This window comes from Lissotriton vulgaris, chromosome 2_1 (genome assembly GCF_964263255.1).
Source record: "Lissotriton vulgaris chromosome 2_1, aLisVul1.2, whole genome shotgun sequence".
Classification (NCBI taxonomy): Eukaryota; Metazoa; Chordata; class Amphibia; order Caudata; family Salamandridae; genus Lissotriton; species Lissotriton vulgaris.
Genome location: NC_141687.1, coordinates 1,398,839,806 through 1,398,867,701, shown reverse-complemented (window position 1 = coordinate 1,398,867,701; position 27,896 = coordinate 1,398,839,806). Strand labels below are relative to the sequence as shown.

The following is a 27,896-nucleotide window of genomic DNA, read 5'->3' as shown; positions in this document are numbered from 1 at the left end:
GCATGCTTAGTAAAACAAGTACTTTCAAGTGAAAGAACAGCCAGTAGATTCTTCAGGGCTCTACAGCAGCTTCACCCGAAGGTCTTATGAACATCCAGAGTGCTGACCATCTATACACAGGACAAATATGAGGCACACCTGTGTCGTGCCCACAGGACGGAACTAGGACCCTGGGGCTCAGGGTCAGGGGGACAAGGACACCGAACACCAGATCCGGTCAGGGGAAGGGATCAGGGGGCAGTACCACGCAGGACCAGGGTGTGAGGTCAGGGTACGACGAGCGCAGCCCACGCACAGCGCGAGATACATGTACAGGTATACAAACAAATAAAGAAGAACACTGACCGACCATACCGTCTCTCGTGTTTTTCCTGCGGCTGCCGATGCGACAACGGGCGACGAAGGTGGGATCGAGGACCCGGCATGCAGGAGTGGTAACGCGAGGCCAGGAGCCCACCCTGGATCGCATCGGGGTCAGGAGGAGGATCGAAGCATTGCAGGAGTGTCTGCAGCGACGTGGGAGCCCACCCTGATCGCCACAGAGGAAGAATCATCTGCCCCGGTAAGCGCCTAGCAAAAGAGCGCGAACAGAGAAGAGAACAGAAAGCCAGCGCGAGCTCTCGCGAGAGTCTCGGCGGCCATATTGGGGCCAGGCGCCGGGAGCCAATAAGAGCCCAGAACGAGCGCGGCGGCCATTTTAAGGCCAGGCACAGAGCGAAAAGGACAAAAGAAGCCCCTGAGAGAACAGGAAAGCAGCTAAAAAAGCACTGGCAAAGGCAAAAGGAGGGGAAAAAAAGGTGCAGCAGGGCAAATAACAAAAGAAAAACACCTGAAAGTGTAAAAAGGACTGGCAAGGAAATTAAGGCATAGGCAAAAGAAAGAAGAAAAAGCACGTGAACAAATAGCAAAGAGAAAAGACCAGTGAAGAAGAAAAGAGTAAAAGGCCAGGGGCAGAAAAGAAAAGAAAGAGAAGTGCAACAAGGACATACAGAGGACAAAAGTGACAAAAGAGAACAGGAAACAAGAGGAGAGAAAGAGCACAAATGGCACACCCGAAACCAAGGGCACAATACAGAAGACCACTCCCATTTAACTTATCTGAACCGCAAACAGGGATAAGGTGGGAGAAATGGCTCGGGCGTTTTGAAAACTACGTCGACGCACCAGACGTCACAGAAGCCAAGAAACGAGGACTGTTCCTGAATCTAGTGGGCGATGAGGTCGAGGACCTGCTGGTGACACTGCCAACTGCGGATGTCAACACATATGACAAGTTAATAAAATGCCTGACGGATAAGTTTGATCCACAAAGAAATGTCGATTTCGAGAGATATAGCTTCACGATTGCCTCCCAACAGGCTGAAGAATCGCTAGACGACTTCGCAACGAGGTTGAGGAAACTAGTAACTCACTGTGAGTTCGATAAGTTTGATAGCGAGCAGGCCATAAGACTACTAATCATCACAGGATGTCGGGACATCGACTTCCGAACAAGAATATTGAAGGAGCCGATAGCACTAGAGAACATCCTAGCCCTAGCGAGGGCAGAAGCGCGAGCAACAGCACACGCAAAAGAAATGGAACGTGGCAAAGGAAGAGGTGGAGAACAAATTCATCGGATGGCAAGCAACAACAAAACAGGGAACTGGAGACAAGACAGAGGCGGCCAGGACAGAGGCGGCCAGGCCGGGAGGAAGCAGCAAGAAGGAACGTGCTACAGGTGCGGGCGGACTAGAGTTCCCACACCGAGGCCCATGCCCAGCGTTTGGCCAGACGTGCCAAAAGTGCAATGGAAGAGATCATTATGCAAGCGTATGTCAAGGGGCGCAATTCAGGAATGATCGTGGAAGAACGAGCAGAGGAAGAATGCAGACGCGCAGACACATCAGGCATGTCGAGACAGGAGTGAGGAATTCGTCTGCAGAATCAGGGGAAGATTGCGAAGAAGAGAAAACGGAACGGCTATACCTCATGACAGAGGTCAACACAGACTCAGACGAAGAAGAGCGCGATGAAACAATATGCCTGGTAGACGAGAAGAAAATAAAGAAAAAAGAATCAGTAACAATAAAAGTGGCGTCACACGATGCCACATTCGTTTTGGACAGTGGCGCAACGTGCAATATCATGTGCGTCTCCGAATACGAGAAGATGGGTGCAAAACGACCAGTGATCAACTTAGGGAAATTTAAAGAAGAACTAAGATACAAAGACAAACGACTGACGGACCAGATGCATGTACTCAAAGGAGATATCCCAGCGCCATGTTTGCTGAGCAACGTCACGGCACAAGTAATGGGGCTAATGGAAATGACGTATCGATGTCAGAAAAGAAGAACATTCTAAAGGAATATCCAAAAATTGACAAAAGGGCTGGGGAAGCTAAAAGGACGGCAGATAACCTTGCACATTGATAAAACAATAAGACCAGTCGCGCAACATCACAGAAGGGTGCCCATACACCTACAGCCACAAGTAGAGGAAGAGCTGGAAGCACTACTAAAACAGGACACCATAGAACCAGCGGATGGACCGACACCGTGGGTATCACCGATCGTGGCCGTCCCGAAGAAAGACAAATCGAAGATAAGAATATGTGTGGACATGAGGATCCCAAACAAGGCAATCGAACGTGAGCGACATCCAGGCCCACATCTAGACGACATGATTAGCTGTCTCACAGGCACCAGACGATTCTCAAAACTGGATCTATGCAAGGGATACCACAAACTTGAACTAGACCCCCAGTCGCGGTATATCACGACATTCTCCATCCACCTCGGACTATTTAGGTACAAAAGTTTGAGCTTCGGAATCTCATCGGCTGCAGAAATTTTTCAATAGACAATTCGTCAAATCATCAGGCCGGTCAAGAACAGCCTAAACTACAGTGATGATATCTTGGTGTTCGGCAAGTCAGACGAAGAACACGACATGGCCCTAAGAGAGGTATGCTCACATCTGGAAGAAGCAGGCCTAACGCTCAATGAAGAAAAATGCGAACTGGGGAGGAGTGAGCTAGTGTTTTTCGGTCACATTTTTTCCAAAAATGGAATGCGGCCAGACCACAGCAAGGTAGAGACACTAGAAAAAGCAAAGAAGCCCACAGACGTGGCAGAAGTGAGATTGTTTCTCGGGCTAGCAAGCTACTGCGCGCGCTACATTAAGGACTTCGCCACCGTCAGCGCGCCACTGAGCGAGCTGACGAAACAAGGACAAAATTTTAAGTGGACCAGCGAGTGTGACAAAGGGTTTGAGGAGATAAGGAGGGCAGTGACAGCAGTGGATCATTTGGCCTACTTTGACCCGAGACTATGTACCGAGCTGACAGTGGATGCCAGCCCCGTCGGGTTGGGAGCAATTCTAGCACAACATCAGCCCGGGAGAGACTCCCCAAGACACATCGTTGCATATGGGAGCAAGAGCCAGACAGAAGTTGAGAAAGGATATTCACAACCAGAGAAAGAGAGCCTGGCAGTGGTATGGGCCTGTGAACACTATCACATGTTCATATACGGGAAGCCATTCACGATAGTAACGGACCATCAGGCATTGATAACAATCTATGGCAACCCGAATGCAAAGATACCGCCAAGGATAGAGAGGTGGGGAATAAGGCTCATGGATTACAATTTTAAAATTATCCACAAGCCGGGAAAAGAACAAAACCCAGCCGACTACGTATCAAGGCACCCCCTACCACAGGACTCACAAGCGACCACAATGGCAGAAGAGTACCTGAATTTTGCAGTACGACTGAGTACACCTGCGACAATAACAGCGAATGAACTGAAACAAGAAACAAGATGAAACCATGCAAGAAGCAATAAGGATCAACAGGGCGCAACGATGGAGACATGTGAACAGCAACATGTACGTAGGAAGAGGAATAGACAAAGAAGAACTCCTGGCATTCAAAAGAATCAATGAGGAATTGTCAGAATGTGAAAACGGAACAATAATGAGAGGCAAGAGAATAGTGATACCACAAACGCTGAGAAAAAGAACAGTGGACTTGGCACACGAGTCACACCGGGGCATGGTAGCAACCAAAAAGATGCTGCGGGGAAAAGTGTGGTTCCCGGGACTTGACTGAATGGTCGAAGAGATGGTGACAAAGTGCCACATATGCCAAATAGCAGGCTCACCGCCAAAACCGGAACCCCTGCAAATGTCCCCGCTACCACAGGCCGTGTGGACAGAGCTGGCAGCAGACTTCTACGGGCCGCTAGAAACAGGAAGCTATTTTCTGGTCGTGATTGACGAGTACTCAAGGTTCCCCCTAGTAAAGCCAGTATCGTCAACATTGGCGAACGCTACGCTACCAGTGCTGGTTGACATCTTTGCAGCATGGGGTTCGCCGCAAACATTGAAAACAGACAATGGCCCACCATTTTCAATCTAAGAAATCAAGAGGTTCATGGCGTACCTGGGCATACATCACAGACGAATAACGCCACTATGGCCGCAAGCTAACGGGATGGTGAGCGGTTCATGGGGACCATCAAAAAGGCGGTGCAAAGAGCAAAGCTGACCGAAATCTCGATTGTACAAGCCCTGTGCCAGACACTGAGGGACTATCGGAACACACCACACAGTTCCACAGGGAAGTGTCCCGCTGAACTGGTACTAGGGCGAGTAAGCAGAACAAGACTGCCGCAGATAAAAGAAGGAAAAGCGGAACGGAAAGACATCGCCATCAGAGACGAGGGACAGAAAGAGAAAATGAAAGAGTACGCCGATCAAAGAAGACATGCAACGGACCACAAGATAGAGGAAGGGGACATGGTGTTTGTGAAACAGCGGCAAGTGAGGAAGTCGGACAGCGCGTTAGCAAAGGATCCGCTGAAGGTGGTGAAAGTGAACGGGCCGGCCACCGCCAGAGCACAAGAAATAGTTCCCATTTCAAGGAAGTGAAAACAGAAAAAGAAGACACGCCAAAGAACGAACTGACAAGAGAGAGGTACAGGTAAACAAACAAATAAAGAAGAACACTGACCGACCATACCGTCTCTCGTGTGTTTCCTGCGGCTGCCGATGCGACAACCTGGCAGCTGTGTTTGTGGAATAGGAGCTGAATACTTGAAAAACGTTCTTGCGGAAAAGACTGCAGTAAATGAATACAAATGGAGCGTTTCATTTTGTCATATACATTTTGGTCAGGGCTCCAGAAAGGTAAAATCAAGACATTCTTAAAAAAAAATCCGGAATATATCTTCCTTAACAACGTAATAAAAAGACTGACCTGCCGATTGAAACACGTACTTCCAATGGCTGCAGCAATCAGTCTTGTTTTTTGACTCCCCAGTGTGCTATGGTTCATTTATCACCGAGTTCTAACGAACAACTATAGTGTCAACATTCTATATTCAAGACACAGGAAGGCACTCCTGAAGGCCATTTTACTTGAATAAGAGTTTTCCTGTTTTGCCGATTGAAGTAAATTAGCATTGAGGTGTGTAACATTGGGACGGTGATTGAAGAGAAAGGCAACAGCAGCCTAGAGTTGACTCAATGTAGATTTCTTGAGTTCAGCAGTAACGACCCCATTCCAGCATGCAAGCCCTGCAACTGTCAACTGACCAGCTGCATACATTCTACAGTTAACTCCCATTCCACATTCCAGTTCCTGTAGCCTAGGAACAGTCATACGTTCTGAAGCAGAACGAGGACACTACATCACCTCCCCCTCAATAGCAACTAACGAGAACAAGAAGAACTTAAGAAAATTTAAGGAACAAAAAAATAAACCTAAAAGACGGAAAATGAAGTACAAAATGTCTAGACAAATCTTAGTCTAGTAGGGTGTTGAATCACCCTGCGAGGTCTGACGACCTTGCTTTTGAAACAACATCAGAACCTGCAGACACATCTGTAGGTTGACATTTACCCACTCTGTTTAAATTCCATACCTTATGGTCACTAGTCTTGATGGTGTTTTTAAATACTTTTTCACTTTAAAAGGTACACTGAATTTTGAACCAGTTTTGCCTTAGCGAGGAGATCTTGCCACTGAAACAACTGTATGCTTGATCGCTCTTCTCTCATCATACCATCTCTTCCTTTTCTCCTTAACCACTCTCTGCATTTCTCGACAACCTTCCACGCAATCCGAATTCTATGTCGAGACCGGAGGCTCCGATTATGCTATTCTCTCTTCGCTTTATTCATAATACAAAACTTCACAGCAGCTTATTAACACCATAATAGAACCTTTATCTCCCTCAAGGAAAAAGCTGTCCAAAGGTAAACAAAGTTCAAACAGGGCTGAACCAAACTACAAAGCCCATGAGTCCATCCATCATAGTCCTTCCTCAGTGTCAGTAAGCCATAGAAAGTCTCTCCTTCCTAGCTGTCCCTCCTCTTTCTTCGCTGCTCCGCAGCGCCAGTTAAGTCTCCTTTTCTCCTCAGGGGTTATTGGGAGTGTTGTGTTCTTGTTTATGACTGTTGGCAGCGGGGCCCGTATTTTCGCTAGCGGGACCCTGCCTCGCCTTTCGTGGAGCTTGTGACTGGTGTTTTGATCCTCTTACAGGGTCCCTGCCGCGCGAGCGCGTTTGCTCCTTTCGCGGCTGTCCCGTTTTGTGTGCAGTCTCCTATTGCGGCTGCCAGGGGGAGCTACCGCGTCTCGTTGGTCACGCGGAGCGTCTCCTCAGAGGAGGCGCACGGCGAGACCAGCGGACCGGAGAGCCCTGGTCCCCTACCGCCACACCTGAACGCCCCCCGGGGGGTGTCTGTAGTCCCTGCATTACTTATCCACGCACCGGCAGGGGTCTGTATCAAGCGGCGCTGCCGCATGAACGCCTGCGGGCAAGTGCTCAATTCTGAGGCTGCAGCCTTTAGCGCGTCGGGTGGCGGATTCAGTCCGGTCAGGGTTTCCTGAGGACACGTGCCCGCTTGGGGCCCGCTTGGGGCCTGAGCACCCTCATATGTACCGAGGTTTACCTCGCCCTAAATGCTTTGCTGCCTGTTAGACTGCCCATAGCTGAGGAGGGAACCTCCTCTCTCTTGCCCAGTGGTCAAACCTCCTGTTAGGAGAGGGAGAGTTCTTGCCTAGAAGACTAGGTTTCTTAGTGAAGGCTGGTATTTACTCTGTCTGCTTTGCCTGGAGAGTTAGGCTTCCTGGCTAAGTTCCTAGTACTGGGTGCTGGTGTTTGTGACAGGATGAGTAACGAGGAGTTTTATGAAGAGGAACAGGTCCAGTACTTACCTCTGGACGATCAGTTCTTCGAGGCAGTGGGCAAATCTATTTTTAAGTGTGTGAATGATGTGGTAATGCCCATGGAGGAACGTCTGTCAAACCGCATCATAGTAGAGTGTGCCAAGTTAGCTTATGCTCACTTGGACCCCCCTGGCCGGGTACCTACCTTGCCCCATCGGGAGGGTCCCTCAGTACCTAAGAGAGGAGGCCGCGTGGAGGAGGCCCCGGGGGGGTCCCAGGGGGTGGATTTGGACATTCTCGACCGCCTCAAGCGCTTTTCTCGCGAAGGCTTCCGCTCCTCCTCCTCCTGCGCCTGCGCCGGTTCCACCTCCCGCGGAATCTGTTGGTCCAGACTTTCCATCTCTTGATGGGGGTTCCCCGGCGGATTCCGACGATGATGCTGGGTCTTCGCGGTCTTGGTGACCGGCCAGTTCTGGTGCCGCGTTGCCCCAGGATGCCTCGGGCAAGCTTGACCCGGATGAGATTATTCATCCGCGGTCAGCGGCCTGGGCACCTGAAGACAAGGTGGCCAAGTTTGTGGCGGGCCGCCTCCGCAAGCCCCTGGGGAAGGAGGCGAGGGGTTGCTTATGGGTGGAATGTCCTCGCCCAACCTTGGACAGGAAGGTGGTGTGCACACCGGAGCTTGACTCCAAGATGGCCACCTTCTTGGGCAAGTATATGAAGGACCCGCGTAAAGAGATAGACCGTTCCTGGCGCTCCTGTCAGGATAAGCTCCTTGACGCGATGGGACCCATGACCAAGATCTTAGATATAGCGGAGGAGGCAAAGGTGTCTGGTTCCACCATATCTCCAGAGGTCCTCTCAAATTGGGCCCAGCCGGCCATTATCTTTTTGGGGAACGCCAACTGCGCTCTGTCAACCGAGCTGAGGCGCTCCCTCCTTATCAAATTAGACCCGAAACTCGGTGACTTAGCGTCCTCGGAGGCAGGAGCAGTGGCACAGTGGGTCTTTTAGGGGACCCCTTTGTGAAAGAACTGGGCAAATTTGTGGCCACTTTCACCAGCCTGGACAAGGCCCCGTCCAACATAAAAAGGGTCTTCCAATCCCGTTTTTCCAATGGGGCCGGTCGTGGTAGGGGCCGCATGACTGGCAGCAGCGGACAGCACAATCCCGGTAGGGGACAAGGCTCCGGGCGGGGTCAGTACAATTCCACTGCCAATTATACCAACTTTTACCCGACCAGAGGTCCACGTTTCCGTGGCCGCAGAGGATACAAGAACAACGCAGGTGGACCTGCACCCGTGGTTAGTCTGATTTCTCATTCTCTAGTCCGCATTGGGGGTCGGCAAGCATCCTTGCTGGGGGTCGGCTTGCATCCTTTCTGGGGGCTTGGAAGGCCATCACAAATGATGCTTGGGTGTTGCAGACAGTTCAAGGGTTCCACATCGAGTTTTACGATTTACCCCGTCAAGAGGCTTCTCCTCGCCCCATTTCCTTCTCGGAGGCAGACGCCCTTTTGGTCGACGACAAAGTTTCCGAGCTTCTCCGCAAAGGGACGATCTGCCAGACGGTTTTGCATCCCCAGGGTTTTCTGAGCAATGTCTTCCTGGTGGAGAAGACCGATGTGGGGGCGTCGTCCGGTCATCAATCTGAAAGAATTCAAAGGGTGGTAGGTGTACCAACATTTCAAAATGGAGGGGATTCACCTCCTCCGGGATGTACTGCTTACGGGCGACTGGATGGCGAGATTAGATCTCAAAGATGCTTATTTGGTCGTCCCAATCCATCCCCCACATTGCTGCTTTCTGCAGTTCCAATGGCGAGGCCAGCTTTACGAGTTTTCCACCCTTCCGTTCGGACTGTCCTCGGCACCTTGGTGCTTCACCAAGGTCCTACACCCTGCGGTGAACTTCTTCGGAGTCAAGGGGTCAGGATGATTGTCTATTTGGACAACATCCTTCTCATGGCCCGATGTCCTCAGAAACTGCCGGACCATGTGCAGCAGACGGTAGCCCTGCTGCAAGGTTTAGGGTTCATCAACAGTGACAAGTCAATTCTTACCCCGACACAGACCATAGTGTTCGTGGGGTTTGTGGTGGACTCGGTCCATACGTCTTTAAGTCTCCCCTCTCGAAAGATGACCAAGATTCGGCATTTGTTACCACAGACCATCTCAAAGTCACACATCTCCCTCCGTCAGATTGCCAGGGTGGTGGGGCTGCTGTCGTCATCCATCCAGGCAATCTTTCCGGGGCCCCTGCACTACCGTGCGCTGCAGTGCCTCAAGGCGCACCACCTCAGGAGGAGTTTGTCGTCCGACCAGTTGGTTCCTCTGTCCGTCGAGGTCAAGGAGGAAATGTCCTGGTGGCTTGCCCACATGGACGCCTGGAATGGCAGGGTCATTTTCGGGGCGGCTCCAGATGTCGTCATAGTCTGACGGCAGCAGGTCTTGGTGGGGAGCCCGCTGCTGCGCATTTTCTACTGGAGGCGCTTAGTCGTTAGACGAGCAAGAGCTCCATATCAATTGTCTGGAGATTTTAGCAGGATCATTCGCAGTCCAGTGTTGGACCAGGGACAGAGTTCGCTCATGCGTCCTTTTGAGGATGGACAACGTCTACGCGGTGCGTTATATCAATCACCTAGGAGGCTCCCGCTCCCAGGCCCTAGCGTATTTGGCAAAGGAGTTCTGGGGTTACTGCTTGGCACACCATGTTTTGGTGACAGTGGAATACTTGCCTGGCCAGTTCAACCAGGTGGCAGACTGGCATTCCCGGCACTTGCGGGACTTCAGTCAGTGGAAGCTGGATGCCCAGGTCTTCCGGTGGTTAACCGACATCTGGGGCCCTTTCTCTGTGGACCTTTTCGCGTCCCGCTTGGACCACCAGCTCCCGGGGTTCTTCAGCTGGAGGCTAGACCCTCTAGCGCAGGCAACGGACTCGTTCCTGCAAGATTGGAGCCAGGAGAAGGGTTACGCTCTCCCTCTATTCTCCATGATCGTGCGAATGGCGGCTCAGACCCGCCGACAGAGGGCAGAGGTGGTGCTGGTGACACCGCTTTGGAGGTATCAAGTCTGGTTTCTAGTTCTTCTGGAACTTTCTTGGGATTCTCCAAACCTACTCCCCCTGTTTCCTCACATTCTTCGGAATCCGGACGGAGAGCATCATCACCTGATCACCCAGGGCTCTCTCCATCTCATGGCCTGGCGCCTTTCAGGGGACGTTGGTCGCTCCCAGGTCTTTCGGGACCGGCTGAAACTCTGTTATCAAAGGCCTTGGCCAGCAGTACCTCGTAACGTTATCGGTCCGCCTGGACGAGGTGGCTACGTTGGTGTCTTCGGGATTTCGAATTCCATGGTCACAGGAGTCGTTCCCATTCTGAACTGTTTGGCTGAGTTGGCAACTGACGGCCTACCGTACCGGACCATCAATGCTATGCGTTTGGCTATCTCATCGGGGCACACCCCGATTGATAATACCCTGGTGGGGGAGCACCCGCTTGTTTTCCGACTCTGGAGGGGTATCCGCCTGTCATTGCCCCCGGAGCCGCGTTACTCTGTCTTGTGGGACGTTAATGTAGTCCTCAATCTGTTTCTATCTTGGCAGCCTAACAAATATCTTTCTTTAAAAGTTATCGGCTAAGCTTGCCATGTCGTTATGTTTAGTTTCTTGCCGCAGGGTTTCGGATGTGCGAGCACTCAACATTTCGGCATGAGTGTTCTCCCCGGATGGGGTGACTTTCCCGATTGGGCGGCGTACGAAATCTGCTTCCAGGTCGATTTCATATCCGACCTTTGCCGACATGCCCAAACTTTGTGTGGTGCAGTGCCTTAAGGCCTATCAGGACCTGACCTCTGAATTACGCCCCCCCGGGTGAACGACAACTCCTTATTGCTTTAAGGAAGCCGCACAAGGCAGTATCTTACCCCACCATTGCTAGGTGGGTGCGTTGGGTCATGCAAGAAGCGGGTATAGACACAAAACAGTTTGGTGCACATTCAGCCAGAGGGGCCATGGCTTCGAAGGCATTCTCGCTGGGTGCTCGCTTGGAGGATTTGATGCGAGCCGCAGATTGGTCTTCAGACTCCACCTTTAGGCGGTTTTATTTAAACCAGTGGTGGATATTGCACATTTGGTGGTAAGTAAGCTTTAAACTAACATGATCGGAGCCTCCGGTCCGGACATAGAATCGAAATTTGCCTAGCTTCGTAACTGTAAGTTTCAATTCTATTAAGGACACGGAGGCGAGGATTATCCCGCCCACGGCACGGTTGTGCGAACCCGCCCGTATGGCAGTAAGTAACCTTCTTTTTCTGGTAACTTTCACTGATATTCGTTTGAGTGCTGTTGCAATTATATTGTGGTGCTTGATGCTCAGCCTTTATCAGTTTCTTTACACTATATTTTTCGTTTTAGGACATGATGGTTCCAAACAAGACCAGTGATTCTGTGGCGTACGCGCGAAGAAAGAGGAGGGACAGCTAGGAAGGAGAGACTTTCTATGGCTTACTGACACTGAGGAAGGACTATGATGGATGGACTCATGGGCTTTGTAGTTTGATTCAGCCCTGTTTGAACTTTGTTTACCTTTGGACAGTTTTTTCCCTGATGGGGATAAAGGTTCTATTATGGTGTTAATAAGCTGCTGTGGAGTTTTGTAATATGAATAAAGCGTAGAGAGAATAGCATAATCCTTGCCTCCGTGTCCTTAATAGAATTGAAACTTGCCGTTACGAAGCTAGGCAAATTTCGATTCTCATTGACCAATAATCTCTTAGAGAAGACCCAAGAGGGACAAACTTCAGTGTTTGCCACCCTCTTCTTGAATAATCGGAAAGGAGATCGGCCGGTAGAAGAGTGTGGAGTAAATCTGTACTCCCTCACTTTCTTCCTCATGGCTACCTCCCAGTCATCTCCAGTTGCTAAAGTAGCTGCAACATTTCCTTCAACACTTTCACAAATCTCTCAACAACCCCATTTCTTTCTTGATGGTGGAGAGCTGCTTTCTTGCATTTGAAAGCAAACACAGAGATGATAGACTGAGTGCTGAAACTTTTCAGGCACTCGCCCCAGTCACAGATCTGGATTGAATCCATCATCGTTATTTAGCGGACTTCGTCACCTCAGTTCAGACCCAGCTATATGCAAATCAGTCTTGACACTGTACCTCATGGGAACAGTCCAGCCCAAACGGCCAAGCCATGTCTTCCCTGAACCGGAAACCAGCAACATGAGACCGGTTTCGGGGTAACACTCCCTCATCAGCCAGGCTAACTTGAATCCAGTGGCAAAGTGAGCAAGGAACCCACATCTGGGCATACCCTGCCAACTTAGGGCATGTCTTTAGCTTTCTCGACCTAAGTGCGCCAGGTATGCCCAGACATGGGTCCTGGGCTCACTGTGCCACTGGAATCAAGCTATACTGGCTGATGAGGGGTGAAACCCCGAAACCGGTCCTAGGATGCTTGTTTCCGGTCCAGGGAGGACCTGGCTTGGCAGTTTGGGCTGGACTGTTCCCATGAGGCACAGAGTCAAGACTGATTTGCATATGGCCAGGTCTAAACTGGGGTGGCATGGTGAGCAAAAGAATTATGGTTTGAACCCAGATCTCTTGACTGGGGGTGAATGTTTTGATTTGTTCTGCATTCTGTCCATCAATTTTGCGTCTTTTGCATTCCCGCCCAAGTGCGCCAGGTATGCCCAGACGAGGGTCCTGGGCTCACTGTGCCACTGGAATCCAGCTATCCAGGCTGATGAGGGGTGAAACCCTGAAACCGGTCTTAGGATGCTGGTTTCCGGTTAAGGGAGGACCTGGCTTGGCAGTTCGGGCTGGACTGTTCCCATGAGGCACAGGGTCAAGGCTGATTTGCATATGGCCAGGTCTAAACTGGGGTAGCATGGTGAGCAAAAGAATGATGGATTTAACCCAGAACTCTTGACTGGGGGTGAAGGTTTTGATTTGTTCTGCCTTAAGTCCATCAATTTTGTGTCGTTTGATTTATTGTATTTGATGCCCCTAGAGGACAAGAACTCTTCCACCACAGTTGAGGTAAATTGCACACCATTGTCTGTAAGCAAAGAAAGAGGAGAACCTTCCCTTTCAAAAAGACTATCTAAAAATTCAGTCACCACAGAAGATTCAATAGAGCTCACCACCTTCTGGCGAGAGTACATATCCATGCACACAAGGACGTACTGATCACAGGACTTCATTTTAACTGGACCCAAAATATCAATCGCAACATCCAACCAAGGCCCATCAGACTGTGCTCTCAACACCATGGGTTATGTTCTACACTTCAAAACTTTGTCGCTGCAAGCACATTCAGAGCCATTCCTAACCTCCCTTTAAATCCAGACATTCATGGCAGGCCACCAATATGCTTCTCTTAACCTCTCCTTGGTCTTGACAATTCCCATGTGACTGGCATGGGCGCTCTTCAATAACCTATCCTATAAAGCATGAGCGGGAATCAATCTGCTAGCGCTCCAAAGAAGAAAATACACGACCGTCAACTCGTTTTTGACTTGCCAAAAACCCTTCTACTCCCGATCACAATCTTCTCACACTACACATCCGAAATCATAGTCCTCACCTTTTGCAAATGTTCCTCCTTCGCTATTGACTCTCTCCAATCACCTTCAGAAACAATACCGTCGCTTATCAGACAAACCTCAATCTCTTCTTCAAATTCTTCACCACCAAAATAATCACTCCACTGATTCCTCACGTTCATTGCCCTATCTAGATAAACAATCAGCAAGAATGTTGTAGGCACCTGGCAAATAGGAGACAACAAAATTGAACTCCTGTGGAGCAACAACCCACTTCCCTATCCGATGAGAAACAAAATTAATTATTTTTTTCTCAAAAACTTCTTTCAACGGTTTATGATCTGTTAGTACTTCAAGCTTGCTTCCCTAAAGAAATTTGCGCAACTTGCGGATAACCCAGTAAATAATGAGGGCCTCCCTTTCCACAACGGAATAGTTCAGTTTATAAACTTTATTTTGGTTGTTAAAAAAACCCATAGGGGGCGTGGCTAGCAGCCGAGAGAAATGGCTGCAGCATGAGTGAGCTCTGTTGCCTTGATGGCACAACTATCCTGCTACAGCCTCCTAATGTGCCCTGATTCTTGCTGCTGACCCTGAACATCACGCAGCTATACCCGTGGTGGCGGCGGGCTACCTTTCGAAGCCGTGTTGCCCTTCCCCGCGAAGGTTATCTCTGGTCCGATCTTGGCTGGTTGGCGAGTGCGAAGGTGGCGGACCGGGGCGGCTGCCCGCAGTGACTTCTACTTCGTGAGGCCCCCTTTCTTTGGCCCCCGTGCCCCCCCTCAGTTGGACTTGTCTGTGGCCGGTGGCGGCGGGCGCGGCCGCTCCGCAGGACTGGGGGAATCATCTCCTTGTTTCGGAGCCTGCTTTAACTAGTCTGCTAGCTTGGGGGCGGAGCCCCAATCGAGGCCCAGCTTGCGGTCTATCTGCGGCGGGGACACGGACGGGACCGCAGGAGTGGGACGGCTGGAGGTGTAGGTGGTCTTGGACCGCCCCCCCCCCCGAGAGACACTCAGCGGCCTGCCAGATCCAAGCGCTGTAAGACGGCAGGATTGGGCCCCATCTGGTTGCGTGGGCCAGGACTTAATTCCGCGGTGCCTCTTTCCCCCTCCTCCCCCAGTAGTCCTCCTTCGTGACTAAATTCGCGGCGGGAGCCGGCGATGCCGCCCCGCCGTGTGGAGGCCCGGGCTCCTTCCCTCTGGAGCATTGGAGGTGAGTGATTGTTGGTCCAGGTGAGGGGCTGGGGTCCTGACCCCCACCCTTGCGACCCACCTGGAGTTAGGGGCGGCGGAGAGGGATACGTTCCGATGAGGCGCACAGAATGCTACTTACTCACCCCCCTGGGCTTGGATCAAGTATTTTGGGGCTGGATTGGACCCCCCCCAGAAGTGCGGATAGAGACTCGGCGGGCCCCGCTACCTCTTGCTGTGGAAGCTCTCAGAGTGAGGCCTTTTCCTTGCAGGCCCCCCGCCCCCTGCTGTCAGTTGGGGCTTCTTTCATCTGGCTGGAAGTGACACAGTGATTGGTGGACCCCCTTCCGGAGGTCTCATGGTGGACGTCAATGCGTCCTTGTGACGGTTGCCCAGTCCTGGGGATCGGCTGGCGAACGCTGCTGAGTAATAGCGACACTGGACCTTGAATTACCTGCAGACGGCGTTGTTTAGTGGTGGGGGGACGGCACTGGCATTGCTGTTCCACTCTCGCTTTGACACTCCCCCCCCCCCCCCCCCCCTCTTCTTCTCCTGGTGTGCTCTTGTGGCGCCTTCGAAAATGGCGACGGGCGGTAGGGGGTCGAGGAACACGACACAGAAGCAACTCTCCAAATTCGCTTGGACCAAAGGCAGGGATAAGGGAGACTCACCGAGAGCGGATAAGGAGGGCCCAGTGGCATCATCGCAGTCAGAACCAGAACCGACGCTCCGTGACGTCCTGGCTGCTATAGGAGGAATGCGCACATCCATGGACTCGGTGACGGTGGAGGTTTCCTTACTCCGAGCGGACTTCAAGCACATGAATGAAAAGGTGAAGGAGCTCAAAATAGCGACAACCGCACTGCGGGACGACACCTCCGAGCTTCAACGCCAAATGTCCGAAACGGAGAACAGGCAACTTCGCATGGCGCAGCAGCTAGATGACTATGAAGGGTGGGCCTGACGCAATAACATAAGAATTCTTGGTGTCCCGGAGAAAACTGAATTGCCAGCTGCGGATCTTTTTGTAGAGGAACTGATCACGAAACACCTGAAGCCCAAAGCGCTATCTACTTTTTTCTCGATAGAACGGGCCCATCGGGTCCCCGGGGGGAGGACCAGACCTGGGGCCCTGCCTCGGCCACTAATTGCCAGAGTCTTCAACTTCAGGGATAGGGACAGTATTCTGCAGGCTTCCCGAACTGGCCCCCGCTCAAAATTGATAATTAGGAGGTTTCCTTCTTTCCTGATTTTACTGCCCGCGTCCAGGCGCAACGTAGGAGTTTTTTCAAGGAGTCAAGCAAGAACTGCGTAGTGTCGCAGGGATTCCGTGCTCAGATAGAACTGTGTATAGAGGCTTGGAACCTCAGTGAATTAGGGTGTGCCAAAACTCACCTTAGTACCCAAAATTCCCTACCATACTAGCTATCAGTGTCTCATTGGTCATCACAAACTCCCAATGCTTAGACAAACCAGAATATGAACTTAGTACACCTCAGGTAACATGGAACACATGAATACTCTTTCATTATACAATCATTTCAATCCAGAACAAGGAGTAAAAGAAGACACGTGCATATCTGAAATGTTTATTCACTAATGCCGTGCTCTTAAGCGCAGTATCTTAGCTAATACAAGCAAACATATTATAAGAAACAAAGTAATCAGCATAGTCACTAGTCCATAGAACACAAACGGTGCAAGCATAATATTATGCTAAAATGAATATGGTTTAACAAAACCTAATTCTCACCCTCCCTAGCTAGTATATTATATTATATCTAAGAAGGTCTCTTGTGGGTTTTAGCAGAGCGGTCCCATACCTCTAGATCCTAGTGGTAAGGGATCACATCATCAGCAACCAGCTCTCTGCATGCGAAGCACCATCAAGTGTGTGTATGCTCTTGTGCAAAAGCAATATAAAACGCGCCTAAATCCAGAACTTGGCTGCAGCTGCATGTATGTTATGTCTAGGGACGTGCGAAGATCAGTGCTCATAACAACTACTGTGTTGAGATATCCTTGAAAGTTTCAGCACTCACTGTACAGACACAGCTCGCCAAGCAAGGCTGATATCAGTGTAACAAGATATTATTCTTGTATGAACCGAAAACATTTTACTAGGCTCAAAGCTAAAGCAGCAGATGTGTGTCGTGTGCAAAAAGCAGCAGAAAGGAAAAATGGCGTTTAAACTCACAAAAAGCTCATGCTAACTTAACACAGTAATCAGGCTACATCTATCCATATATCAGTAGCAGAGACATAAAATGTAAATGTGTAAATGTAAATGTATAGGCATTTATATAGCGCACTACTTACCCGGAGGGTCCCAAGGCGCTTCGACCGCTGCGAAACCCTTCCTGGCTTCCCTGAGAGATGGTCCCTTAATGGGTATCTCCAGGGTGAGACCAGGCATCCCCGGCGGTCTGGTGGGGCCGTTAGTGAAGATGAGGCAAGCTAATGGCCAGAGTTGCCGAGTGTGATCGCTGATCAGAGTGGGCACCGAGGCGAGAGAATTATCGAGTCCGCTGACCCTGGTCCAGAAACCTGCCGCGCCGGGAATCGAACCCTGGTCCCGGGCCGTCCTCTGCTCTCGGGTCTGCCGCCTCTAACCAGTGAGCCACACTACCTCACTCAATATGCAATGCTCTTCCCGGCAAAACTACGAGTGGAGTGGGACGGTAAACCTTGGTTCTTTGATTCACCGGATGCAGCCTGGGAATGGATAGAGGGCTGGACGAAGGTCGATGGCCGGAACAGAAACTGCCGGAAAGGAACTGAGCAACGGGACAGTGACTGTCCAGACCGGACTGTAGCGGAGACTGAGGCGGGATCCAGCGGTCTGATCGAGCAGGAATAGGAACTGATCCGGACTTATTAAGGGCCCTGAGGCCGGGGATGCACGCAAGTATTCGGGGGGTGGTGGGGGGTGGATGCCAAAACAAAAAATAGAGCTGACCTATGTGACTATGCTGGGTTTTAATGCACTTTGGGGTGTGTACTGTGTTTAATTGACCGACTGCTTAGTCATGTCATGAGGTGTTGTAAGGTTCTAATGTATCGTTCAGGCTGTACCGTATAGAAGTCATTTTCTGATGCAATTTAATAAAGGAGCTTAGTTCCCCTCTGCGTTTGTAGCATGGTTGGGGGGGTTTAGGCACTCTGCCGAGTTGGGGCCTGGGTAGTTCTACATCCACATGCAGGGGAGCAGGGAGGGGGTTGGGGAGGTGTGCAACGACAGTTCCTGGGGGGGAGGAGGTGAAAATCCTGTGTATTGCAAAATCCTGCAACTAATGTCACCAGTGACAGACAGGGGGGAAGGGTTTCTTTTTGGTTTTGTGTTATGTTTAAGTTCTGGGCTATTTTGTATTACTGTGATTTATGAGGTGCATACTGTAGAGATAGGTTCAAGACACTGGCTTGCTACCGATGGAGGACACAAAGGCGATTTGTGTTGTTGCAGACGTTAGCACTCCCCAGCTGGCCCCAGTGTCTCCTATGACCCTGCTTACCTGGAATGTGCATGGGTTGGGGGATAAAATTAAACGTGGGTTGGTATCCCAGTATATCCGCCAGAAGGCACCTGCTGTAGCATTACTCCAAGAAACGCATTTGATAGGCTCAGCGAGCAAAGCTATGGATCGTTGGGGCTACACAATGGTGGTACATTCGGAGTTTTCTGCGGGCTCCAGAGGTGTCGGTATTTTGGTTAATAAGCGGTTCCCATTAGTTATTCAGCGTGTGTGGAGAGACACACAGGGGCGGTTTGCAGCTGTCTCATGTCAATGGGAGGGGAAGAGATTCAACATTGTGTCGGTATATATCCCGCCGGCCCTCCATTCTGTAGCTCTTCCTGCCCTTAGTGCTTTTCTACTGACCTTGCCGGCAGGGGAACTCTTCTTGGGGGGTGACTTTAATGCGGTTCTTAATGCAGAACTGGACCGCCATCCGTCTAGATCAGAGAGCCGGGAACTCTCGTCTGATGGGATTTTTAGACGCGCTTGGCCTGACGGACAGGTGGAGGTATAAACATCCTGTTGACCGTGGATACACTTTCCACTCGGCAGTCCATGGTAGTCTCTCTCGCATTGATTATTTTTTCCTCTCCGCTGATGGCCTTCCCCACTTGACTGACACAACGATAGGCGCCCGAGGCATCTCTGATCATTTGCCAGTTGCTATGACATATACCTCCTACGTTAAGGCGCGGAAACGCATTTTTCCAATATTCCCTGGTTATTTACAGATTCCTAAAACCTGGAAGGAACTCATTACAGCCACGAGAAACTATTTTCAAGAAAATGCAGACTCCGTCCTCTCGCCAGGTGTCCTGTGGGAAGCCTATAAGACTGTGCTGAGGGGGCAAGCCATTGCATCCATTACGGGACATAGGAGGGCAGCTAGAGGTGACCTAGATGGGATGGAAACCGATTTGGCCACGCTGCAATCTCAATACGACACTGCCTCCACAAGGCGGAGGGGCACGGTTGGTGCGCCTTAAACAATGTGAACTCACCGCGTATCAGCGGGAGCAAGTTACATTGCGGATTCAGCGTGCGCATCACACTATTTATGAAGTGGGAGATAAGGCAGGCAAGCTCTTGGCGTTTTTTGATCAGGAGAGGGCTCAGAAGACGATAGCGCAGCTTCACACCCCGAGGGCGTAGTTGTCACCGCCCCGTTGACATTTTGAGCAAGTTTACACCTCATTTCGAGGGAAGAGGCGCAAACATATATTAAAGACATAAAAGTGCTGTCCCTCTCGGAGGACGATGCCTTGCTGTTGGAATCTGATTTCACAAAGGAAGAAGTTGCGGCTGCATTTCCACTCCCTGCAATCAGACAAGGTACTGGGATCCCCTTTGAGGTATTTATCATCAAATTTTAGGGCACCACTCCAATCAAATACAGTCAATTCCAATTTTTCAGAGTCCACATCCAATTAAGAAGTCTTGATATTTTCTCAATTCGTATTTATTTTCTTGCACTCAAAAGAATCATCAGCCGGCTGATGATTCTTTTGAGTACAAGAAAATAAATACGAATTGAGAAAATATCAAGACTTCTTAATTGGATGTGGACTCTGAAAAATTGGAATTGACTGTATTTGATTGGAGTGGTGCCCTAAAACTTGATGATAAACATTTTGGATTCACGTTTTACGTGAGGTGCCCCTGGACAGAGGGTACCGGTTTTGCGAGTGGTACACTGAACATACTTGTGAATTATTCATTACTTTTGGTTGATACGAGATTGGTGCTATATCTTGGTGCTCATATCCACTGTCCGTTCTCTAGTTTTTGTCCCCTTTGAGGTATATAAGCGAGTATCCGACTTAACCGTCCCCCACCTCTTAGCTATGTTTGTGGATAGCTTGAGCAAAGGGGAATTGCCTCAAGATCAGCGGATTGCCACAATTGTTGCAATACCGAAACCTGGCAAGCCCCCGGACGAATGTACTTCCTATCGCCCGATCTCCCTGATTAATGCAGAAGCCAAGGTTTTGGCCAAAATTATTGCCAATCGGATTACCCCACATTTGGAGTCCTTGATTCATCCGTACCAATCTGGCTTCATGCCAAATAGAAGCACTGCTCTTAATCTGCGGCGAATTCATGCAGTGATGGCACAGGTCCCAAATCTCTCTGAACCCGCGGTGGTTTTATCCTTGGATGCCCGAATGGCGTTCGACATGGTTGAATGGCCTTATTTATTTGCATTTATTCGACACCTTGGCTTCGGGCCCAATTTCTGCGCATGGGTACAGCTGCTTTATACTAAACCGCTGGCTCACGTGGTGGCTAATGGCCATATTTCTAGGACCTTCCCACTCGGCCTCGGCACACGATAAGGATGTCCTCTATCCCCCTTGCTTTTTGCCTTGATTCTCGAACCACTGGCAGCGTGGATCCGGTGGGACCCGATGATAAAGGGACTTAATTGGACCGTGACGTGGGAGGACCGCATCTCATTATATGCGGACGATATCCTCTTGTACTTGACCATGCCCAGGCGCTCTATTATAATTTTGCTTAATATTTTTGAAATCTTTAGCCGAGTCTCTGGGTATACTATTAATTGGTCGAAATCGGTTTTATTTGTCCTTAAGGGCCCCCCACCACAACTTCCGGCAGACTGCCCACTGATTATTACTGAAGAGACCTTTAAATATTTGGGAATTTGGGTGACACCTCAGCCAGAGGCCTTCTTCCGCCGTAAACTGACGCCCCCTTTGGAGCGCTTCCGCACTGACGTACATCATTGGCACTCCTTGCCCCTGACCCTCCTGAGGAAATCGTCACTATACAAAATGAAGACACTGCCCTGGCTACTTTACATTCTTGAAAATACCCCTTTCGCCGTTTCTCAAAAATATTTTAGATCCATAGACACGCTGGTCTCAAGTCTCCTATGGGGAGATAAACCGGCGCGTATCTCCTGGCAGAAATTAATCCAGGGCTGGTATGATGGCGGAGTGGCTCTCCCCGATATCCAACTGTATTATTGGGCGGCCCAGTTGAAGATTAATAACCATTGGCTTCATGCGCCCCAGTCAGAGCCGGCGTTTAAGGCCGATAGGTAAGACCTCGGTAGTGGAGGAGTGCTGGCCGCACTCTATGATTAAAAAAAGGCGCCGCGGCTCTGCTTGGTCCCATGGCCCACATGGTCAAACTCTGGTAAGAGGCCCATACCCGACTTAAATGTAAAAACGTCATTACTCAGATGACTCCGCTTTGGTCCTCGCGCAGGTTGGGCAGTCTCTGTAACAGTAAGGGGTTCCAGACCTGGGACCTCATTGGTATTTCGACAGTGAGGTATCTCTGGAGGCAAGGGGCCTTATTAACATTTGACCAGCTGGCAAAACAATATGACCTGGCCCCCACTGAAAGGTTTAGATACTTGCAAATTTGCCACGCTCTGGGGTCGCTTATTCGGCCTGGAGATGAGGTGCCGGAGTCTACCCTGTTGGAGGACAGGCTTCTTACAGAGCACATGCCCAAAAAAGCGACCTCATACATCTACCGTAAGCTCATTAATAATTTACCAGACCCGACTTTGAAATTAAAGGACAAATGGATTGCGGAGGTGGGAGAACGAGACTAGTCAGACTGGCAGACCGCACTGTCCTCCCCTAGGGAGGTAGCTATCCCTTCCAGACTTCGCCTAGTGCAATTAAAAATACTGCATCAGGTCTACTATACTAGAGTCACGTTTCATGCAATTGGGAGAGCTGACCATGAATTTTGTTTGCGGGGCTGTGGGGAGGAAGGGACGTTCTTTCACACCATTTGGAACTGTCCATACATAGCGGAGTACTGGAATAAAGTAATGAGGACTATGTCACAGGTAGTCACTGACTCAATAAAACCAGACCCTAAGTGCTGCCTTTTGAATATTTGGGAACCCAATGATCTCACTCACTCCTCTCAGGACTGTATGACATTGGGAATAATGTATGCAAAGAGAAATGTAGCTAAATATTGGGGATCTCCGATATTACCGCAATGCTGGCAGAACGAACAGTATATTTGAACCAAAAGTGCCCGCAGAAGTGGGTCAGGATTTGGAGTGCATGGAATGAGTACAGGGGGTATATATGCGACCCTCCGACGTTGAGCGACAGTGATTCTGAGTGAAGGGGCGGGAAGGGGGACGACGCGGAGGAGACAAATAATGTATCAATATGGTTCGCTGGATAAGACTCCTATCATATGATTATGTATTAAGACTTTGTATATGCCTATTTTTGTGTATGCACGAAAAGAATGCAAGTGTGCCCAAAAGTTTGTTTTGATTTCTAATAAAAAAGAGAATTAAAAAATAAAATAACATAAAAGTTAGCCAAAATATACAATGGACGAATAACAGCCAGCTTATTGATAACACAGACATAGGATACATAGGAACAACAATTTGATAATAAATAAGTTATAAAAACCCTTAAAACCAGTCCACGACAAATTCATTATAAAAATAAGATAAGATAAAATCGACTTCAATTTAGAAACATACAGGAAATATGGATCACATGTAAAATTATTCAAAAGATTAATATGTTTACATAATATTATGAAGTCAAACACATAAGTAATTACTTTTGTTTGACATGATTACGTCTAAGCACCCATACCCATCCTAAGAATTTAGCAATTCCAACCACTATTGAGCCTTCAGCAGAACATTTTAAAATTCTAAAGGCCTCTAGGCAAGATCTAGTACCCAGAATAGCACATATAGGTCTAAGCCATTTTCTTCTGGGTGCGGTATATGCTTGACAAACAAAAAAGAAATGGGTCCCTGTTTCATTAACGTCGGGACAGAAGGGACAATCACGACTTTGCCGGGCACCATTTAGAGGTGAAGGAATTTAAAGGCAAGGTTCCAACCCTAAACTGATGAAATAGTTTTCTGTCACGAGTAGACTTAATGAGATCCCAGTAACCCTCCCATTTAATTTAATGTTTTTTGTCAATAAAAGCCTTTGTCAAGGAACCATGTGAACAAAGTGAAAACCGCTTCATAGTGATATGATTCCAATAAGCTGCCTTCAGCTCCTTTTTACTAGGAAAAGTACTTCCCATGGGGGTGGCCCACAGATGTTTCAGCTCTAAATCAGGTTTTTTACAGTAGGTTTTTTACAGTAGCAAACCAAATGACCGTATGTTTAGTTTCCATATCCCTCACCTCTAGGTCGGCCTGGGCATAATGCTCAAGTTCGGGATAAACCCAGAGCCGCCTCCAGTAGGCTAACAACCTATATCTGGCCACATCTCTAATTGATTGACAGCCCAAATCCAAAAGGAGAGGAACTGTCGGTGTAGATTGGGGGAGACCAATGATGGACCTTAAAAATGTATTCTGGCCCAACACTACTTTGTTCAGATTGGAGTGACCCCACAGCTCAACCCCATATAAAATAGATGCGCCAATTTTGTTGTTATATATCTGTAGAACTGGGGCTATTGGTTTGGTATACGACCGTTTATGCTCTCTGAGCAAAACACCAGTAAGTCTGGCGTGTTTTACAGTGAGACAATCTAATTGGGCTTTCCAATTAAGTTTTCTATCGATTAGAACCCCTAAGTATGTAAATGTCTCCAATTGTTCAAGAGACCCATGACTCATCTTTACATCCCCGATGACTTTCTTTGAATGGTGCAGCACCATGTATTTGGTTTTATCAACTTAACTATTAAGTCATGGTCTGCACAAAACTCTTCAAATCTTGTGAGGGCTCGCTGAAGGCCCTGCCTAGTTTTTGATAATATGAGTGTCGTCTGCGAACATTGAGAGGGGTCTTATTGCCAGCTAAACACAGAGCATCTGTGGTATACTCTTTAAAATAATTTACCACCCCATTTATGTAGATGGAGTAGAGGGTTGGTGCAAGGACACATCCCTGCCTCACCCCCTTCTCCACCGGGAATTTTTCCTTGGTCCGACCTGCTGCATCATACCTGACCTGGACATAATTCTCGGTATGAAGTTTAACCACAAGAGCTAGAAGTTCCAGTGGTAGGTCCAGTTTCAAAAGGGTTGACCAAAGCTTGGGACGAGGAACCAGGTCGAACGCTGACTTCAAATCAACAAAGGCAGCATAAATCACCCCTTTCCCCAGTGTAACTGTTCGCCAATATATTAAAATACATTTTAAGACCTGGTCCAACCATTCCTGAATTCTACCTATGACCACCCTGGCAATAACTTTCTGAATACAATCAATCAGGCTTATGGGCCTGTAATTGCCAGGGTGCGAACGCTCTCCTTTTTTAAAGACCGGTAAAATAACCGCACCTGCCCTAGAACTCGGAAGAGGAGCACCATGGGCAATAGCATTAAGAAGCAATTGGATGTACAGTTCCCAGGAGTCGACAGCATGTAAAAATACGTCAGCAGGGATGCAGTCAATCCCCGGAGCGCTACCTCTTGGGACCTGGAGGAGACCAGTTTCTACTTCCTTTTTGGTAAAAAATGCTGTGGGGACAAAAGAGGGCATCACAAAAGGTGCTAAATCTAGTTGACTGGCTGCAAACTCGCCCTTGTAATGGTCTATCCAAAAGTCAGGGGTCACGTTATTGGATGGTATATTGCTAAGGTCCCTTTTACCCCACTTAACTATATGCCAGAAGGCAGTCATGTCCCTTCCCTTACAGGAATCTAGCAAATCCTTCCAATGATCCTCATCCCAGTCCCTCTTGGCTTGAGATTGTACGGCCTTATAGGCCAGCCTTTTCTCATGTATCAAAACACCATCCTTACTTTTTATAGCCGAAGCTAGTTGTGCATATGCTGAGCGGCAGGCAGAATTATACCAGACAGCAGCCTTCTGGACCATAGAGGTGTGTCTTGGTTTTGAGTGGATACTAAAAAAATGTTTAAGATTACTAAAAAGAATTTTGTGGACCTCCGTAGCAGTAAGCAAGAGGGAACCCTGTAATTTGTCATCCTGTAAGGTAACTATGGCTTCAGCTAGCATACTATCCATCAGTTCCAATTGATCGGCCTTGCTTGCCACAGTTGACCATTTAAGCCTGCGTCAAATTCTGTTTCCTCAGACTATCGAATTCTGTTTGTAATGTTACATCTTTACTTTAAAATTTTTAATATTTTGGCTTACACGAAAGGTTTTTAAAACATTCATTTAAATGTATAAAAGTGTATGTATATGTGTGTGTATATATATATATTCACAGAAAAAACCATAGGTTATACTCCATATATAGTTAGGAATTTGCATTTACAAAACCTTGAAAATTCAATGAAAAAACCATTGGTTTTAGGCCATATATAGTTAGGGATTTGCATTTACAAAACCTTATTTTACTCACACAAAACCATTGAAATTCCATATATAGTTATAAGCGCTAACTATATATCGCGCACCCGCAATCCACTGCTGATGATGTCACATATTACATCATTCATGACATGGTTAGTGACATCACTGATGACATCACTGATGACATCTCAAATGACATCACTGATGACATCACTGATGACAACATCCAGTGACTGTATGTTTCTGTAAAGTTAAAACATGTCTTACATATTGAAGAATGAGTGGATGTATAAGTGTCTGGATGAAGGATTTAGTAGGTGCAAGACTGACTGTATGAGTGAGTGATTAAATGTGTCTCACTGAGTGCATGGGTTAGTGACTAAACTGTTTTAATTTGTGCATCATTATATCTGTTGTTCTACAAACTGCTGCATACGTTGATCAGTAGCTATATGAGTAACTGTATGGGTTATTGATTGGTTGTCCAAGTATTTGTATGGGAAACTGAGTGTGTGTGTATGGGTGGCTAGGAGGTGTGTGACTCTGTACATAGATGTGTGAGTAGTTGATTCACTATATGTATAGATTCAAAACTGCATGTGGAAACAGCTGTATGGGCGGTTGACTGTGCATGAGTGTATTAGTGAGTGAATGGATATCTCAGTGCTACATGTCATATTAAGTACATATGTAAAACACAATACATGTGAGAGTTGACATCTATAAATAACTGTGCATAAGAGCTAGTGAATGTGTGAGTGGCTGTATGGATCATTGTGAACATGTATCAGAGATTGTATAAGAGAGTAAAGTAAATATGTGTTAGTATATGTTTGAATAAGTAAGGTGTGTATAACTGTATAGTTGAGAAAATAGAGGTGTGATTGATTTTTGGCATAACTGACTAGGTGTGTGAGTAACTCCATGGATGAGTGACTGTCTGTTTACACTGATTGTATCTAAGGTTATATTAGAGTCTGAAGAGGTTCATGGTATTATCCCATGAATGATATCATCAGTGATGTGATCAGTCATGTCAAATGAGATGTTATCAGTGATGTCATCAGTGATGCCATTTGAGATGTCATCAGTGATGTCATCAGTGATGTCACTAACCATGTCATGAATGATGTAATATGTGACATCATCAGCAGTGGATTGCGGGTGCGCGATATATAGTTAGCGCTTATAACTATATATGGAATTTCAATGGTTTTGTGTGAGTAAAATAAGGTTTTGTAAATGCAAATCCCTAACTATATATGGCCTAAAACCAATGGTTTTTTCATTGAATTTTCAAGGTTTTGTAAATGCAAATTCCTAACTATATATGGAGTATAACCTATGGTTTTTTCTGTGAATTTCAATGGTTTTTTAATAGCAAACATCAAAAGCTGTCAAATTTCAAGTACGTGATAGGTAAAAACGTTTTCGTGTTTATGCACGCTGATGTGCTTTGAACGCTGCCCCCCCCCTCCCCTCTTTTCTCTTAGTAGTACTCTCTCCTTGCAGATAGTGAAGGGTAGTTAACGCAGACCTTTACCCCTGTTGTAATCCGTCGTACCTGCTTGTCTCTCCATTTGATTGATTATTATCCAAGCATTTACTGTTTTACAATTGGTTCTCTTTGGATCATTCTCTATTTACAAACAAGCACAAAGTCGCAATACTCTGTTTAGTCTTTGCAGATAGTGAAAAATCGTGTAAAAAAATAAAAGTAATCGAGCAAAATCAGTAGACCACTAATTCGATCTCTTTTTAACCTCGGTAAAATACAAACATTAGGAATAACCCTTCATGAGAAATACGAAAATAGTGAAATGAATTGAGCTCCACACCATGAGGGCTGCAAAACAGCTCGACTCCGCCACCCACACCGCCCAAAATAACGGCAAACCCTATGCAAATATTATAAATATACACAACACACCACCAAAGAAACAGAATAAAACATTTTATTAAATAACTATTTACATAACTATTTTATACTTTTTATTGCCCGATCCGGCTAGCTCAATCGATCGAGCATGAAAGTCATGCACTGATAACAAGCGTTGAGAGTTTGTAGAATGATGGCTTCAGATTTTCCACATACAGTGTAGTGGCGCGAACTGGCAGGGGGCGTTTGGATTCTACCCCTTCTCCAAATAAGATTTTCATACGTGAATGTTCGTTCATGCTTTTTGTCCCTGAGTTGCTTCCATGTCACTGCCTTA

General features: G+C 48.0%; 1 protein-coding gene across 2 annotated transcripts in view; it reads left to right on the top strand.

Annotated features, from left to right (window-relative positions):
- LOC147732652 (uncharacterized) overlaps nucleotides 1–27,896 on the top strand; it is a 286,393-nt gene that overhangs the window by 65,273 nt on the left and 193,224 nt on the right. The gene's annotated exons all lie outside the window — the stretch shown is intronic.